A 17,529-nucleotide genomic window follows, 5' to 3' on the forward strand; every position below is an offset into this window, starting at 1 on the left:
AGACATGATGGTCGGATATCATGTACATGTTTGGTTGGCCATTCACACACCTCTTCTAGTCTCTGTACTTCCCGGAGGACCTGCTCACCATGATGAGAGAAATGTCTACAAATAAACTGAAAAATTTGAATTGTCGGCATGTCGGGGTGAAGGCCCCCCAAAATGAACAAATAATCCTTAAAGCAAAACTCCGTCCAGAAACAGCAACATAAAAATAAATGGCCCCAAAAAGATAAACAAAAAACTGCAAAATTCACCATCAATCCAGAGATCCCATTGATCTTTATATCACTAGAGGGGTCTTCATCAGGGGGAAGGAGGTCCTGATTCCTCTATATAGATCTTTATATCACTAGAGGGGTCTTCATCAGGAGGAAGGAGGTCCTGATTCCTCTATATAGATCTTTATATCACTAGAGGGGTCTTCATCAGGAGGAAGGAGGTCCTGATTCCTCTATATAGATCTTTATATCACTAGAGGGGTCACCAGGAGGAGGGAGGTCCTGATTCCTCTATATAGATCTTTATATCACTAGAGGGGTCTTCATCAGGGGGAAGGAGGTCCAGATTCCTCTATATAGATCTTTATATCACTAGAGGGGTCTTCATCAGGAGGAAGGAGGTCCTGATTCCTTTATATCACTAGAGGGGTCTTCTTTAGGAGGAAGGAGGTCCAGATTCCTCTATATAGATCTTTATATCACTAGAGGGGTCTTCATCAGGAGGAAGGAGGTCCTGATTCCTTTATATAGATCTTTATATCACTAGAGGGGTCTTCATCAGGGGGAAGGAGGTCCTGATTCCTCTATATAGATCTTTATATCACTAGAGGGTCTTCATCAGGGGGAAGGAGGTCCTGATTCCTCTATATAGATCTTTATATCACTAGAGGGGTCTTCATCAGGGGGAAGGAGGTCCTGATTCCTCTATATAGATCTTTATATCACTAGAGGGGTCACCAGCAGGAGGAAGGAGGTCCTGATTCCTCTATATAGATCTTTATATCACTAGAGGGGTCTTCATCAGGGGGAAGGAGGTCCTGATTCCTCTATATAGATCTTTATATCACTAGAGGGGTCTTCATCAGGAGGAAGGAGGTCCTGATTCCTCTATATAGATCTTTATATCACTAGAGGGGTCTTCATCAGGAGGAAGGAGGTCCTGATTCCTCTATATAGATCTTTATATCACTAGAGGGGTCACCAGGAGGAGGAAGGAGGTCCTGATTCCTCTATATAGATCTTTATATCACTAGAGGGGTCTTCATCAGGAGGAAGGAGGTCCTGATTCCTCTATATAGATCTTTATATCACTAGAGGGGTCTTCATCAGGAGGAAGGAGGTCCTGATTCCTCTATATAGATCTTTATATCACTAGAGGGGTCACCAGGAGGAGGAAGGAGGTCCTGATTCCTCTATATAGATATTTATATCACTAGAGGGGTCTTCATCAGGAGGAAGGAGGTCCAGATTCCTCTATATAGATCTTTATATCACTAGAGGGGTCTTCATCAGGGGGAAAGAGGTCCAGATTTCTCTATATAGATCTTTATATCACTAGAGGGGTCTTCATCAGGAGGAAGGAGGTCCTGATTCCTTTATATAGATCTTTATATCACTAGAGGGGTCTTCATCAGGAGGAAGGGGGTCCTGATTCCTCTATATAGATCTTTATATCACTAGAGGGGTCTTCATCAGGAGGAAGGAGGTCCTGATTCCTCTATATAGATATTTATATCACTAGAGGGGTCTTCATCAGGAGGAAGGAGGTCCTGATTCCTCTATATAGATCTTTATATCACTAGAGGGGTCACCAGGAGGAAGGAGGTCCTGATTCCTCTATATAGATCTTTATATCACTAGAGGGGTCTTCATCAGGAGGAAGGAGGTCCTGATTCCTCTATATAGATCTTTATATCACTAGAGGGGTCACCAGGAGGAGGGAGGTCCTGATTCCTCTATATAGATCTTTATATCACTAGAGGGGTCTTCATCAGGGGGAAGGAGGTCCAGATTCCTCTATATAGATCTTTATATCACTAGAGGGGTCTTCATCAGGAGGAAGGAGGTCCTGATTCCTTTATATCACTAGAGGGGTCTTCTTTAGGAGGAAGGAGGTCCAGATTCCTCTATATAGATCTTTATATCACTAGAGGGGTCTTCATCAGGAGGAAGGAGGTCCTGATTCCTTTATATAGATCTTTATATCACTAGAGGGGTCTTCATCAGGGGGAAGGAGGTCCTGATTCCTCTATATAGATCTTTATATCACTAGAGGGTCTTCATCAGGGGGAAGGAGGTCCTGATTCCTCTATATAGATCTTTATATCACTAGAGGGGTCTTCATCAGGGGGAAGGAGGTCCTGATTCCTCTATATAGATCTTTATATCACTAGAGGGGTCACCAGCAGGAGGAAGGAGGTCCTGATTCCTCTATATAGATCTTTATATCACTAGAGGGGTCTTCATCAGGGGGAAGGAGGTCCTGATTCCTCTATATAGATCTTTATATCACTAGAGGGGTCTTCATCAGGAGGAAGGAGGTCCTGATTCCTCTATATAGATCTTTATATCACTAGAGGGGTCACCAGGAGGAGGAAGGAGGTCCTGATTCCTCTATATAGATCTTTATATCACTAGAGGGGTCTTCATCAGGAGGAAGGAGGCCCTGATTCCTCTATATAGGTTTTTATATCACTAGAGGGGTCTTCATCAGGGGGAAGGAGGTCCTGATTCCTCTATATAGATCTTTATATCACTAGAGGGGTCTTCATCAGGAGGAAGGAGGTCCTGATTCCTCTATATAGATCTTTATATCACTAGAGGGGTCTTCATCAGGAGGAAGGAGGTCCTGATTCCTCTATATAGATCTTTATATCACTAGAGGGGTCTTCATCAGGAGGAAGGAGGTCCTGATTCCTCTATATAGATCTTTATATCACTAGAGGGGTCACCAGGAGGAGGAAGGAGGTCCTGATTCCTCTATATAGATATTTATATCACTAGAGGGGTCTTCATCAGGAGGAAGGAGGTCCAGATTCCTCTATATAGATCTTTATATCACTAGAGGGGTCTTCATCAGGGGGAAAGAGGTCCAGATTTCTCTATATAGATCTTTATATCACTAGAGGGGTCTTCATCAGGAGGAAGGAGGTCCTGATTCCTTTATATAGATCTTTATATCACTAGAGGGGTCTTCATCAGGAGGAAGGAGGTCCTGATTCCTCTATATAGATCTTTATATCACTAGAGGGGTCTTCATCAGGGGGAAGGAGGTCCTGATTCCTCTATTTAGATCTTTATATCACTAGAGGGGTCACCAGGAGGAGGAAGGAGGTCCAGATTCCTCTATATAGATCTTTATATCACTAGAGGGGTCTTCATCAGGGGGAAAGAGGTCCAGATTTCTCTATATAGATCTTTATATCACTAGAGGGGTCTTCATCAGGAGGAAGGAGGTCCTGATTCCTTTATATAGATCTTTATATCACTAGAGGGGTCTTCATCAGGAGGAAGGGGGTCCTGATTCCTCTATATAGATCTTTATATCACTAGAGGGGTCTTCATCAGGAGGAAGGAGGTCCTGATTCCTTTATATAGATATTTATATCACTAGAGGGGTCTTCATCAGGAGATCCTGATTCCTCTATATAGATCTTTATATCACTAGAGGGGTCTTCATCAGGAGAAAGGAGGTCCTGATTCCTTTATATAGATCTTTATATCACTAGAGGGGTCTTCATCAGGAGGAAGGAGGTCCTGATTCCTTTATATAGATCTTTATATCACTAGAGGGGTCTTCATCAGGAGGAAGGAGGTCCTGATTCCTCTATATAGATCGTTAGTGAGACCTCATACAGAATACGGTGTCCATGTCTGGAGATCTCACTTACAGAAAGAGATTGATAAGATAGAACGAGTTCAGAGACGGGGAACAAACATGGTGAAAGGTTTGGGGGGATAAAACATGGAGAGAGACTTCAGGAACTGAATATGTAAAGTCTGGAAGAAAGAAGGGAAAGGGAGACGGGAGTAAGGGGGTGGGGAAGGTTCAGGAAGGGGGTCTTCTCAATATAGATACACAGTTACATTGTCCGGCTGAAAAAAGACACAAATCCATCGAATTCAACCAAAAAACAAAATATATGAATATGAAACCGAAATCAAGAACACGGGGCGTGACCTCAAACTAACCGGAGGAAAGTTCAAAACGAATCTTAGAAAGTTTTATCTTACTGGAAGGGTGGTGGATGAATAAACCTAACCCTCGCCTAACCCCAACCCCAAGACACAGCCCTAACCTAACCCTCGCCTAACCCCAACCCCAAGACACAGCCCTAACCTAACCCTAGCCTAACCCCAACCCCAAGACACAGCCCTAACCTAACCCTCGCCTAACCCCAAGACACAGCCCTAACCTAACCCTCGCCTAACCCCAACCCCAAGACACAGCCCTAACCTAACCCTCGCCTAACCCCAACCCCAAGACACAGCCCTAACCTAACCCTCGCCTAACCCCAACCCCAAGACACAGCCCTAACCTAACCATCGCCTAACCCCAACCCCAAGACACAGCCCTAACCTAACCCTCGCCTAACCCCAACCCCAAGACACAGCCCTAACCTAACCCTCGCCTAACCCCAACCCCAAGACACAGCCCTAACCTAACCCTTGCCCAACCCCAAGACACAGCCCTAACCTAACCCTCGCCTAACCCCAAGACACATCCCTAACCTAACCCCAAGACACAGCCCTAACCTAACCCTCGCCTAACCCCAAGACACATCCCTAACCTAACCCCAAGACACAGCCCTAACCTAACCCTCGCCCAACCCCAAGACACATCCCTAACCTAACCCCAAGACACAGCCCTAACCTAACACTCGCCTAACCCCAAGACACAGCCCTAACCTAACCCCAAGACACAGCCCTAACCTAACCCTCGCCTAACCCCAACCCCAAGACACAGCCCTAACCTAACCCTAGCTTAACCATAAATCACTGTGGCAGGAAAAGGAATGGTCTTAGGCCATGTATGTTATCATTGGTCAAAGCCAAAATCGCATTGTAAAGTCACAATGGAAATCGCACAAGGGTGAATGGAGTCTTATCAAATCATGCCGGATAGGAAGGAAGAGGATGGCGATGAGTGAGAATCACCGCTGCCCCCCCCCCCCTCGGTTCCCACAGCGCCTTGGATCTGGTCGAGGAGTACCGGGACTTTCGGTAAGAGATGACGAAGAGACGCTGCGGGTCACATGACCTAAAATCAGCAAGCGTAGGTCACATGACCTGGAAAATGACATAAAAACACCAAACCCGCTACATACAACTGATGGGTCACCTCATCGCCATCCACACCTGAACCGCAAGAAATACGGTGCGCCCCCTGCTGACCGCTCTCTGGAAACGCTTCTCATCTTCACTTTCCAAATCACCAACTTCCTGAATTTCCCACATTATTCAAAGACGATTCCTGCCGAGCCCGACCGCCTCACCAACATCACCGGAGCCAGCGAAGGAGGAATTCAAACTACAAGCCGGAAATATTGTCAGCTGAACAGCAACTGCTCCCAATCAGAGGCATCCTCCAATCAGAGGCATCCTCCAATCAACAAATCACCCAATCAGAGGCATCCTCCAATCAATATGTCACCCAATCAGAGGCATCCTCCAATCAATAAATCACCCAATCAGAGGCATCCTCCAATCAATAAATCACCCAATCAGAGGCATCCTCCAATCAATAAATCACCCAATCAGAGGCATCCTCTAATCAATATGTCACCCAATCAGAGGCATCCTCCAATCAGAGGCATCCTCCAATCAGAGGCATCCTCCAATCAACAAATCACCCAATCAGAGGCATCCTCCAATCAATAAATCACCCAATCAGAGGCATCCTCCAATCAATATATCACCCAATCAGAGGCATCCTCCAATCAATAAATCACCCAATCAGAGGCATCCTCCAATCAATATGTCACCCAATCAGAGGCATCCTCCAATCAATAAATCACCCAATCAGAGGCATCCTCCAATCAATAAATCACCCAATCAGAGGCATCCTCCAATCAATAAATCACCCAATCAGAGGCATCCTCCAATCAATATGTCACCCAATCAGAGGCATCCTCCAATCAATATGTCACCCAATCAGAGGCATCCTCCAATCAATATATCACCCAATCAGAGGCATCCTCCAATCAATAAATCACCCAATCAGAGGCATCCTCCAATCAATAAATCACCCAATCAGAGGCATCCTCCAATCAGAGGCATCCTCCAATCAATATGTCACCCAATCAGAGGCATCCTCCAATCAATAAATCACCCAATCAGAGGCATCCTCCAATCAATAAATCACCCAATCAGAGGCATCCTCCAATCAATATGTCACCCAATCAGAGGCATCCTCCAATCAATATGTCACCCAATCAGAGGCATCCTCCAATCAGAGGCATCCTCCAATCAACAAATCACCCAATCAGAGGCATCCTGCAAAGCATCAACCAATCAGAGGCATCCTGCAAAGCATCAACCAATCAGAGGCATCCTGCAAAGCATCACCCAATCAGAGGCAGTCACTGTTCAGGTACTCTGGCGGCCGGCTGTCATTCAATCCGCAAGAACAGTTGCAGATTGGAGGACAGATCTTGGGGTGATGATAGTGATGGGGGGGACAGATCTCGGGGAGATGTTGGTGATGGGGGGACAGATCTTGGGGTGATGATAGTGATGGGGGGACAGATCTCGGGGAGATGTTGGTGATGGGGGAGACAGATCTCGGGGTGATGTTAGTGATGGGGGGACAGATCTTGGGGAGATGTTGGTGATGGGGGGGACAGATCTCAGGGAGATGTTGGTGATGGGGGGGACAGATCTCGGGGAGATGTTAGTGATGGGGGAGACAGATCTCGGGGTGATGATGATGATGGGGGGAAAGATCTTGGGGTGATGATAGTGATGGGGGGGGACAGATCTCGGGGAAAGGATGGTGATGGGGGGGGGATAGATCTCGGGGAGGTGATGGGGGGGGACAGATCTCGGGGAGATGTTGGTGATGGGGGGGACAGATCTCAGGGAGATGTTGGTGATGGGGGGGACAGATCTCGGGGAGATGTTGGTGATGGGGGGGACAGATCTACGGGTGATGTTGGTGATGGGGGGGACAGATCTAGGGGTGATGATGGTGATGGGGGGACAGATCTAGGGGTGATGATGGTGATGGGGGGGACAGATCTCGGGGAGATGTTGGTGATGGGGGGACAGATCTAGGGGTGATGATGGGGGGAAAGATCTTGGGGTGATGATAGTGATGGGGGGGACAGATCTCGGGGAAATGATGGTGATGGGGGGGGATAGATCTCGGGGAGGTGATGGAGGGGACAGATCTCGGGGAGATGTTGGTGATGGGGGGGACAGATCTCAGGGAGATGTTGGTGATGGGGGGAAAGATCTCGGGGAGGTGATGGGGGGGACAGATCTCGGGGAGATGTTGGTGATGGGGGGGACAGATCTCAGGGAGATGTTGGTGATGGGGGGGACAGATCTCAGGGAGATGTTGGTGATGGGGGGACAGATCTCAGGGAGATGTTGGTGATGGGGGGGACAGATCTCAGGGAGATGATGGTGATGGGGGGAAAGATCTTGGGGTGATGATAGTGATGGGAGGGACAGATCTAGGGGAGATGATGGTGATGGGGTGATGGGGGGGGGACAGATCTCGGGGTGATGATAGTGATAGGGGGGGACAGATCTCGGGGAGATGTTAGTGATGGGGGGGACAGATCTCGGGGAGATGTTAGTGATGGGGGGGACAGATCTCGGGGAGATGTTGGTGATGGGGGGACAGATCTCGAGGAGATGTTGGTGATGGGGGGGGGGGCAGATCTCGGGGAAATGATGGTGATGGGGGGGACAGATCTCGGGAAGATGTTAGTGATCGGGGGGGGAAAGATCTCGGGGAGATGATAGTGATGGGGGGACAGATGTAGGGGAGATGATGGTGATGGGGGGACAGATCTCGGGGAGATGATAGTGATGGGGGGACAGATCTCGGGGTGATGATAGTGATGGGGGGGGGGGACAGATCTCGGGGTGATGATAGTGATGGGGAAGACAGATCTTGGGGTGATGATAGTGATGGGGGGGACAGATCTCGGGGAGATGTTAGTGATGGGGGGGGACAAATCTCGGGGTGATGATGGTGATGGGGGGGGACAGATCTCGGGGAGATGATGGTGATGGGGGGGACAGATCTAGGGGAGATGATGGTGATGGGGGACAGATCTCGGGGAGATGATGGTGATGGGGGGGACAGATCTCGGGGTGATGATAGTGATGGGGGGACAGATCTCGGGGAGATGTTAGTGATGGGGGGGACAGATCTTGGGGTGATGATAGTGATGGGGGGACAGATCTCGGGGAGATGTTGGTGATGGGGGGGACAGATCTTGGGGTGATGATAGTGATGGGAGGGACAGATCTAGGGGAGATGATGGTGATGGGGGGACAGATCTCGGTGTGATGATAGTGATGGGGGGACAGATCTCAGGGTGATGATAGTGATGGGGGGGGGACAGATCTCGGGGTGATGATAGTGATGGGAGGACAGATCTCAGGGAGATGTTGGTGATGGGGGGGACAGATCTTGGGGTGATGATAGTGATGGGGGGGACAGATCTCGAGGAGATGTTGGTGATGGGGGGGACAAATCTCGGGATGGTGATGGGGGGGGGGGGGACAGATCTCGGGGAGATGATGGTGATGGGGGGGAGACAGATCTAGGGGAGGCGAGGGGGGGACAGATCTAGGGGTGATGATGGTGAGGGGAGGACAGATCTCGGGGTGATGATGGTGATGGGGGGGACAGATCTAGGGGAGATGATGGGGGGGACAGATCTCGGGGAGATGTTGGTGAGGGGGAGACAGATCTAGGGGAGGTGAGGGGGGAGAGATCTAGGGGTGATGATGGTGAGGGGAGGACAGATCTCGGGGAGATGTTGGTGAGGGGGGGAGACAGATCTAGGGGAGGTGAGGGGGGGAGAGATCTAGGGGAGATGATAGTGATGGGGGGACAGATCTCGGGGAGATGATGGTGATGGGGGGAAAGATCTAGGGGTGATGATGGGGGGAAAGATCTCGGGGTGATGATGGTGATGGGGGGGACAGATCTCGGCGTGATGATGGTGATGGGGGGACAGATCTCGGGGAGATGTTGGTGATGGGGGGACAGATCTAGGGGTGATGTTGGTGATGGGGGAGACAGATCTCGGGAAGATGTTGGTGATGGGGGGACAGATCTCGGGGAGATGATGGTGATGGGGGGGACAGATCTCGGGGTGATGATAGTGATGGGGGGGGACAGATCTTGGGGTGATGATAGTGATGGGAGGACAGATCTCGGGGAGATGTTGGTGATGGGGGGGACAGATCTTGGGGTGATGATAGTGATGGGGGGGACAAATCTCGGGGTGATGATGGTGATGGGGGGGGGACAGATCTCGGGGAGATGATGGGGGGGACAGATCTCGGGGAGATGTTGGTGAGGGGGGGAGACAGATCTAGGGGAGGTGAGGGGGGGAGAGATCTAAGGGTGATGATGGTGAGGGGAGGACAGATCTCGGGGTGATGATGGTGATGGGGGGGGACAGATCTCAGGAAGATGTTAGTGATGGGGGGACAGATCTCGGGGAGATGTTGGTGATGGGGGGGGGACAGATCTCGGGGAGATGTTGGTGATGGGGGGGACAAATCTCGGGAAGATGTTAGTGATGGGGGAGACAGATCTCGGGGTGATGATGGTGATGGGGGAGACAGATCTCGGGGTGATGATAGTGATGGGGGGGACAAATCTCGGGGTGATGATGGTGATGGGGGGGGGGACAGATCTTGGGATGGTGATGGGGGGGGGGGACAGATCTCGGGGAGATGATGGTGATGGGGGGGAGACAGATCTAGGGGAGGCGAGGGGGGGACAGATCTCGGGGAGATGTTAGTGATGGGGGGGACAGATCTCGGGGAGATGATGGTGATGGGGGGGAAGATCTCGGGGAGATGTTGGTGATGGGGGGACAGATCTTGGGGAGATGTTGGTGATGGGGGGGGGGACAGATCTCGGGGAGATGTTGGTGATGGGGGGGACAGATCTCGGAGATGATAGTGATGGGGGGGACAGATCTCGCGGAGATGATAGTGATGGGGGGGACAAATCTCGGGGAGATGTTGGTGATGGGGGGGACAGATCTTGGGGAGGTGATGGGGGGGGGAAAGGTCTCTGGGGGATGTTGGTGATGGGGGGGACAGATCTGGGGGTGGTGATGGGGGGACAGATCTCGGGGAGATGTTGGTGATGGGGGAGACAGATCTCGGGGTGATGATAGTGATGGGGGGAGACAGATCTCGGGGTGATGTTGGTGATGGGGGGGACAGATCTGGGGGTGGTGATGGTGATGGGGGGACAGATCTCGGGGAGATGTTGGTGATGGGGGAGACAGATCTCGGGGTGATGTTAGTGATGGGGGGACAGATCTTGGGGTGATGATAGTGATGGGGGGACAGATCTTGGGGTGATGATAGTGATGGGGGGACAGATCTTGGGGTGATGATGGTGATGGGGGAGAGATCTAGGGGTGATGATGGTGAGGGGAGGACAGATCTCGGGGTGATGATGGTGATGGGGGGGGACAGATCTCAGGAAGATGTTAGTGATGGGGGGACAGATCTCGGGGAGATGTTGGTGATGGGGGGGGGGCAGATCTCGGGGAGATGTTGGTGATGGGGGGGGGACAGATCTCGGGGAGATGTTGGTGATGGGGGGGGGACAGATCTCGGGGTGATGATAGTGATGGGGGGGACAGATCTCGGGGAGATGATAGTGATGGGGGGGACAGATCTCGGGGTGATGATAGTGATGGGGGGGACAGATCTCGGGGTGATGATAGGGAAGGGGGGACAGATCTCGGGGAGATGATAGTGATGGGGGGACAGATCTCGGGGAGATGTTGGTGATGGGGGGGACAGATCTCGGGGAGATGTTGGTGATGGGGGGGACAGATCTCGGGGAGATGATAGTGATGGGGGGGACAGATCTCGGGGAGATGTTGGTGATGGGGGGGACAGATCTCGGGGTGATGATAGTGATGGGGGACAGATCTCGGGGTGATGATAGTGATGGGGGACAGATCTCGGGGAGATGATAGTGATGGGGGGACAGATCTCGGGGTGATGATAGGGAAGGGGGGACAGATCTCGGGGAGATGATAGTGATGGGGGGACAGATCTCGGGGAGATGTTGGTGATGGGGGGGACAGATCTTGGGGTGATGATAGTGATGGGGGGGGACAGTTCTCGGGGAGATGATAGTGATGGGGGACAGATCTCGGGGAGATGTTGGTGATGGGGGGGACAGATCTCGGGGAGATGTTGGTGATGGGGGGGGACAGATCTCGGGGAGATGTTGGTGATGGGGGGGGACAGATCTCGGGGAGATGTTGGTGATGGGGGGGGACAGATCTTGGGGTGATGATAGTGATGGGGGGGACAGATCTCGGGGTGATGATAGTGATGGGGGAAACAGATCTCGGGGTGATGATGGTGATGGGGGGACAGATCTCGGGGAGATGATAGTGATGGGGGGGACAGATCTCGGGGAGATGATAGTGATGGGGGGGACAGATCTCGGGGTGATGATAGGGAAGGGGGGACAGATCTCGGGGAGATGATAGTGATGGGGGGACAGATCTCGGGGAGATGTTAGTGATGGGGGGGACAGATCTCGGGGAGATGTTGGTGATGGGGGGACAGATCTTGGGGTCATGATAGTGATGGGGGGGACAGATCTCGGGGAGATGATAGTGATGGGGGGGACAGATCTTGGGGAGATGTTGGTGATGGGGGGGACAGATCTCGGGGAGATGTTGGTGATGGGGGGGACAGATCTCGGGGTGATGATAGTGATGGGGGGGACAGATCTCGGGGAGATGATAGTGATGGGGGGGGGGGACAGATCTCGGGGAGATGTTGGTGATGGGGGGGACAGATCTCGGGGAGATGTTGGTGATGGGGGGGACAGATCTCGGGGAGATGTTGGTGATGGGGGGGACAGATCTCGGGGAGGTGATGGGGGGACAGATCTCGGGGAGATGTTGGTGATGGGGGGGGACAGATCTCGGGGAGATGTTGGTGATGGGGGGGGACAGATCTCGGGGTGATGATAGTGATGGGGGGGGACAGATCTCGGGGAGATGTTGGTGATGGGGGGGACAGATCTCGGGGAGGTGATGGGGGGACAGATCTCGGGGTGATGATAGTGATGGGGGGGACAGATCTCAGGGAGATGTTGGTGATGGGGGGGACAGATCTCGGGGAGATGTTGGTGATGGGGGGGGACAGATCTCGGGGAGATGTTGGTGATGGGGGGGACAGATCTCGGGGAGATGATAGTGATGGGGGGGGGACAGATCTCGGGGAGATGTTGGTGATGGGGGGGACAGATCTCGGGGAGATGATAGTGATGGGGGGGACAGATCTCGGGGAGATGATAGTGATGGGGGGGACAGATCTCGGGGAGATGATAGTGATGGGGGGGACAGATCTCGGGGAGATGATAGTGATGGGGGGACAGATCTCGGGGTGATGATAGTGATGGGGGGGACAGATCTCGGGGAGATGTTGGTGATGGGGGGGAGGACAGATCTTGGGGAGATGTTGGTGATGGGGGGGACAGATCTCGGGGAGATGTTAGTGATGGGGGGGACAGATCTCGGGGTGATGATAGTGAAGGGGGGACAGATCTCGGGGTGATGTGGGTGATGGGGGGAGAACAGATCTTGGGGAGGTGAGGGGGGGGAGAGATCTAGGGGTGATGATGGTGAGGGGAGGACAGATCTCGGGGAGATGATGGGGGGGACAGATCTCGGGGAGATGTTGGTGAGGGGGGGAGACAGATCTAGGGGAGGTGAGGGGGGGAGAGATCTAGGGGTGATGATGGTGAGGGGAGGACAGATCTCGGGGTGATGATAGTGATGGGGGGGACAGATCTCGGGGAGATGATGGTGATGGGGGGAAAGATCTCGGGGTGATGATGGTGATGGGGGGACAGATCTCGGCGTGATGATGGTGATGGGGGAGACAGATCTCGGGAAGATGTTGGTGATGGGGGGACAGATCTCGGGGAGATGTTGGTGATGGGGGGACAGATCTCGGGGAGATGTTAGTGATGGGAGGGACAGATCTAGGGGAGATGATGGTGATGGGGGGGGACAGATCTCGGGGTGATGATAGTGATGGGGGGACAGATCTCGGGGTGATGATAGTGATGGGGGGGGACAGATCTTGGGGTGATGTTGGTGATGGGGGGGACAGATCTTGGGGTGATGATAGTGATGGGGGGGACAGATCTCAAGGAGATGTTGGTGATGGGGGGGACAAATCTCGGGGTGATGATGGTGATGGGGGGGGGGACAGATCTCGGGGAGATGATGGGGGGGACAGATCTCGGGGAGATGTTGGTGAGGGGGGGAGACAGATCTAGGGGAGGTGAGGGGGGGAGAGATCTAGGGGTGATGATGGTGAGGGGAGGACAGATCTCGGGGTGATGATGGTGATGGGGGGGGACAGATCTCAGGAAGATGTTAGTGATGGGGGGACAGATCTCGGGGAGATGTTAGTGATGGGGGGACAGATCTCGGGGAGATGTTGGTGATGGGGGGGACAGATCTGGGGGTGGTGATGGTGATGGGGGGACAGATCTCGGGGAGATGTTGGTGATGGGGGAGACAGATCTCGGGGTGATGATAGTGATGGGGGGGGACAGATCTTGGGGTGATGATAGTGATGGGGGGAGACAGATCTCGGGGTGATGTTGGTGACAGATCTGGGGGTGGTGATGGTGATGGGGGGACAGATCTCGGGGAGATGTTGGTGATGGGGGAGACAGATCTCGGGGTGATGTTAGTGATGGGGGGACAGATCTTGGGGTGATGATAGTGATGGGGGGGACAGATCTCGGGGAGATGATAGTGATGGGGGGGACAGATCTCGGGGAGATGATAGTGATGGGGGGGACAGATCTCGGGGTGATGATAGGGAAGGGGGGACAGATCTCGGGGAGATGATAGTGATGGGGGGACAGATCTCGGGGAGATGTTAGTGATGGGGGGGACAGATCTCGGGGAGATGTTGGTGATGGGGGGACAGATCTTGGGGTGATGATAGTGATGGGGGGGACAGATCTTGGGGTGATGATAGTGATGGGGGGGGACAGATCTCGGGGAGATGATAGTGATGGGGGGGACAGATCTCGGGGAGATGTTGGTGATGGGGGGGGACAGATCTCGGGGTGATGATAGTGATGGGGGACAGATCTCGGGGTGATGATAGTGATGGGGGGGACAGATCTCGGGGTGATGATAGGGAAGGGGGGACAGATCTCGGGGAGATGATAGTGATGGGGGGGACAGATCTCGGGGTGATGATAGGGAAGGGGGGACAGATCTCGGGGAGATGATAGTGATGGGGGGACAGATCTCGGGGAGATGTTGGTGATGGGGGGGACAGATCTCGGGGAGATGTTGGTGATGGGGGGGACAGATCTCGGGGAGATGATAGTGATGGGGGAGACAGATCTCGGGGAGATGTTGGTGATGGGGGGGACAGATCTCGGGGTGATGATAGTGATGGGGGACAGATCTCGGGGTGATGATAGTGATGGGGGACAGATCTCGGGGTGATGATAGTGATGGGGGGGACAGATCTCGGGGTGATGATAGGGAAGGGGGGACAGATCTCGGGGAGATGATAGTGATGGGGGGACAGATCTCGGGGAGATGTTGGTGATGGGGGGGACAGATCTTGGGGTGATGATAGTGATGGGGGGGGACAGATCTCGGGGAGATGTTAGTGATGGGGGAAACAGATCTCGGGGAGATGTTGGTGATGGGGGGGACAGATCTCGGGGAGATGTTGGTGATGGGGGGACAGATCTCGGGGAGATGATAGTGATGGGGGACAGATCTCGGGGAGATGTTGGTGATGGGGGGGACAGATCTCGGGGAGATGTTGGTGATGGGGGGGGACAGATCTCGGGGAGATGTTGGTGATGGGGGGGGACAGATCTCGGGGAGATGTTGGTGATGGGGGGGACAGATCTCGGGGTGATGATAGTGATGGGGGGGACAGATCTTGGGGTGATGATAGTGATGGGGGAGACAGATCTCGGGGAGATGTTGGTGATGGGGGGGACAGATCTCGGGGTGATGATAGTGATGGGGGACAGATCTCGGGGTGATGATAGTGATGGGGGACAGATCTCGGGGTGATGATAGTGATGGGGGACAGATCTCGGGGTGATGATAGTGATGGGGGGGACAGATCTCGGGGTGATGATAGGGAAGGGGGGACAGATCTCGGGGAGATGATAGTGATGGGGGGACAGATCTCGGGGAGATGTTGGTGATGGGGGGGACAGATCTTGGGGTGATGATAGTGATGGGGGGGGACAGATCTCGGGGAGATGTTAGTGATGGGGGAAACAGATCTCGGGGAGATGTTGGTGATGGGGGGGACAGATCTCGGGGAGATGTTGGTGATGGGGGGACAGATCTCGGGGAGATGATAGTGATGGGGGACAGATCTCGGGGAGATGTTGGTGATGGGGGGGACAGATCTCGGGGAGATGTTGGTGATGGGGGGGGACAGATCTCGGGGAGATGTTGGTGATGGGGGGGGACAGATCTCGGGGAGATGTTGGTGATGGGGGGGACAGATCTCGGGGTGATGATAGTGATGGGGGGGACAGATCTTGGGGTGATGATAGTGATGGGGGGGACAGATCTCGGGGAGATGTTAGTGATGGGGGAAACAGATCTCGGGGTGATGATGGTGATGGGGGGACAGATCTCGGGGAGATGATAGTGATGGGGGGGACAGATCTCGGGGAGATGATAGTGATGGGGGGGACAGATCTCGGGGTGATGATAGGGAAGGGGGGACAGATCTCGGGGAGATGATAGTGATGGGGGGACAGATCTCGGAGAGATGTTAGTGATGGGGGGGGACAGATCTCGGGGAGATGTTGGGGTCATGATAGTGATGGGGGGGACAGATCTCGGGGAGATGATAGTGATGGGGGGGACAGATCTTGGGGAGATGTTGGTGATGGGGGGGACAGATCTCGGGGAGATGTTGGTGATGGGGGGGACAGATCTCGGGGTGATGATAGTGATGGGGGGGACAGATCTCGGGGAGATGATAGTGATGGGGGGGGGGACAGATCTCGGGGAGATGTTGGTGATGGGGGGGACAGATCTCGGGGAGATGTTGGTGATGGGGGGGACAGATCTCGGGGAGATGTTGGTGATGGGGGGGACAGATCTCGGGGAGGTGATGGGGGGACAGATCTCGGGGAGATGTTGGTGATGGGGGGGACAGATCTCGGGGTGATGATAGTGATGGGGGGGACGGACTGTCCCAGCCCGGATGTCTGAAGGTTCCTGATAGAGAAGGTCCGCATCTCCCGCTACGGAGGAATCCTCTGAGATTTGAAGTGACCCCGGGGGCCCCGACCTGTCAGCTTAGGGCCCGATCCTGAGATCCCCTCCCCCGGAAGGCTGTGTAATCCCTCCAGTCTGAGCTCCGGGAACGTCCCGCATGAACTGTCATCCTGACCCCTGACTGCCAGCTCAGCGCCTGACGGGGGAGCCGATCCGAGGCGGGGGATCGGTTGTCGGAGGGGGGGATCGGTTGTCGGGGGGGAGGCCGAGCGCGCCGGGAAGTCCTCATCCGATGGAGGACGAACGATCCTACACACACAGCTGAGTCTGGGAAAGGTCACAGCGACATGGCAGGAAGACAAGCCCCCCCCTCCCCCTTAGTGACAGATCCCCCCACCCCCCCTCCCCGCAGTGACAGATCCCCCCCTCCCCCTTACCTCTGCGGGATTTGGGGGAGCCCCTCTTGCTGCGTTGGCTGGCAGCCCTCTCTTCCTCCAGAGCAGCTGCTATCTCCGGGTTCTCTTCTCCATTGTACCAGACCAGCAGCTCCTCGCCCGACTCGATTGGCTGAGGAAGGAGAGAGACAGACAGAAGACCAATCAGAGGGCGGCTTGTTAGTGGAGAGTCGCAGGCCGGAGGGTGTGGAGCCTCCAAGCAGCTGCTCTTCTCTGCAACCTATTTCCCAACCGACTGACTCACCAAACAGGAAGAGCGAGCGGAGGGGGGAGGGGAGGGGGGGAGGGGAGAGGGGGGGGGGGAAGCCTGCGATCCCTCTGCTGGAGGGAGGACTGCATGTGGCAAATCACACACCCCTTCTGATTGGCTGCCGCACTCAGCCACTCAAGCTGCCCATACACGGTCAGAGAAAGCGACTTTCCTTCATTCCGATCCTTTCACCTTTAGTAGTAGAATCGATCAACAAGCGCGCAACAGCGCATGCGACCCCAGACCGAGAAAAATCTACCGTTTATCCATCGCTAATCAGGCGACGTCTATGGATACAATGACGCCGTTATCCTACGCACGTTTCAACC

At 53.6% G+C, this 17,529-nt stretch overlaps 1 protein-coding gene across 3 annotated transcripts in view; it reads right to left on the minus strand.

Annotated features, from left to right (window-relative positions):
- Window positions 1-16,989, minus strand: part of PRDM2 (PR/SET domain 2) — a 59,351-nt gene extending 42,362 nt beyond the window's left edge. For all 3 annotated transcript variants that reach the window (XR_005743911.1, XM_040326563.1, XM_040326562.1), the window contains exon 1: window positions 16,933-16,989. The gene's annotated coding sequence lies outside the window, so the exon portion shown is untranslated. The remainder of the gene's footprint in view (window positions 1-16,932) is intronic.
- Between the last annotated feature and the right edge of the window lie 540 nt (window positions 16,990-17,529).

This window comes from Rana temporaria, chromosome 10 (genome assembly GCF_905171775.1).
Source record: "Rana temporaria chromosome 10, aRanTem1.1, whole genome shotgun sequence".
NCBI lineage: Eukaryota > Metazoa > Chordata > Amphibia > Anura > Ranidae > Rana > Rana temporaria.